Here is a 2,634-nt window from a genome sequence, read left to right as displayed (position 1 = left end):
TTATATCTTTTAATTTCGTTTTTATCAAAACAGTTTCTGATATATCATAATAAACGTCATTATAAATATCTTCAAAATCTATTATTCTGTCTGTCATTTAAATGAATAAAAAAATAAATTATGACTTGGTAATATGTAGATAAAAAAATAATTTCATAAAAATTATTTGAAAAATATAATATAATCTATTTACAACGATTTTAACATATATTGTGATGAGAGAGGATGCGAGAGAAGCGAGTGTCCGAAATCGGCACAATATATATACTACTATTTCTAAAAAATTGATAGACTTTTTTAAAAAAATAAATATAATTTTAATTGAAAATATATAATTAATCAACTAATAGTAAATAACATCAAAAACTAAAACCATTTCGTTTATTTCGAAAAATAATTTAGTTTAACTAAACAATAAGTATTAATATTTAAACATAAATTTAATCATTTATAATAATACAAAGTAAAAACACAATTTTTAAGTCTTTCTGAAGTGATCTTTAAAATATTTTCATTAAAAATTGGCAACAACAATTGATTATTAGTTTATCAACATTTATTATATTGAATTGTGTATTACAGAATTAAAATTGCACAAATGTGAAATTGAAGGTATAAATTTGAAAGCGGATGTGTTAATTTAGGGTTTTTGATCCCAAATTTGGCGTTTTTCTAAGTTTTATGATTCGTAAATTAAGCCAATCCCTATGATTTGAATTTTGACAATGAAAAACAATGCAAACGAAATGAAAAGAATCAATAATTATGTTTTGTAACAATTCCAACATATAAATATTTTAATAGTGTTTTAATTATAGCAATGGTTATATAAAAAATCATCATGAATTTGTGTGTTTTTAATAATCAGCTAAAGTTAAAAAATGAATCAATAGTAATAATTGTTTTAATTAAACCATTATAAATAGTTGACAATGTTTTAAAGTATATTTGTTATTATTCAATTGTATTTTCGGGGTTTAAGACAAAACAAAACCCGTTTACAACTTGATAAATATTTTAAGTGTATTTTAATGTGTAGGTGAGTATTAGCTTTATGGTTTGTTTATTTTATTTATTATCAACGCAGTTATTATAAAAATGTTATGTTGACGTTCAAACTGGTTAATGCAGCTCATTATTACACTTTGGTTTGTGTTTTTCATACGCAAACGGTCGTGAAGGCCGTGAAACACAACCCAAAGTATCGTAAATCATTTTTATGTCGAGTATTGTTTGAATAATAACAAAATAATAAAAAATTTATCATAAACAAGAATAATAAAATGTATAGTAAATAATTAATATTGTTATAGTTTTTTGAGTTGAAAATTATAATAAATTTTATAATTTTGTAACTATTATATTAACTATATTTTCCTTTTCCAAAAATCGTGACTGTGTTGGAAATAGTAATTTTTGTCCAATTTTACTTGTTTGTTGTTGTAGTTATGTTTCATTAAAAGGCTTAAATTTAATGATTTACATGTTAGTTCGTTTTTGGCCAATTAAAAGAAAATGAACCCTAAATTAATATATTCGCTTTCAAATTAATACTTTCATTTTCACCCCTGTATATATCTTTTTACTTTAAATACAGGCAATAAAGTGAAGGCATTAATTTTCAATTAAATACTAAATAAAAGGATTTTGAGAATAAAAGAACAATTTTACGTCATATTTTTACTGTTTTTATATTTAAATTTTTGGTCAATTAAACTAAAAAATATTAAGAAAAAATTTAGACACATTTTTATATTATTTTTATATTCGATTTTGTTAAAAAAATAAGTTGAAAAAAACTTGAAAGAACTTAAAAAATAAATTGAAATCGAAAGAAAAATAGGCAAACACTAAGAACCACACAATTAATGCTAAGCCTTAATTCTTGTTAAAAAGTAAACAAAGATTAAATATTTTTGGTCTTATTTTACACGTTTGTTATTGTTATTTTGTCATTATTTATCACTTATTACATAAATATTCAAATAATAAATTTTATTACATCATTTTTAATATCTTTAATTAATGGTAAGTTGTGGGTGTAGTTATTGAGTATTGTGACTATTGAGAGCTTGCAAAAAAACAAAAACATTTATCATTTGTTTGAATGTGATGAAGCAGGATTTATGGAGTTTGCTTTTTTTAAAGTTTAGTTAAGTGATGGTTTTTTATTGGTTTATTAGCTTCTTGGTTTATGTGAGGTTGTAGTTTTTTCTATAGTTTTTAAATGATTAAAATAACTATAAAATATAATATCCAAACAAACAAAATGGAAACAAGATAATCAAAATGTCTATATTTATTATAATAAAAAGAACAAATTCGGCTTGTTTAATAAGGGTTTTATTGAGAATGACAATTTTTTGCCAATCAAAATAAAATATTTCAAAATAAGAAAACCCTTTTATTTAGCAATCAATTAAAATTTTATACATTTACTTCACTGCCTGTACACACAAATTTCATTAAATTGATATCATTTTATATTACAATTTTTAAAATGAATCAATTTTGGATCCCAAACAAAGAATTGTTTCATTGTCAAAATAAAATAAAATTTGCCTTTTATAATAACATTTCAAATTTTCACGTAAATAAAACTGTAAAAATCGGGCTCATTAAGATAATGAAAAA

Source organism: Entamoeba invadens (assembly GCF_000330505.1).
Source record: "Entamoeba invadens IP1 unplaced genomic scaffold scaff_1105074724549, whole genome shotgun sequence".
NCBI classification, from domain to species: domain Eukaryota; phylum Evosea; order Mastigamoebida; family Endamoebidae; genus Entamoeba; species Entamoeba invadens.
This window is presented reverse-complemented; position numbering follows the sequence as displayed.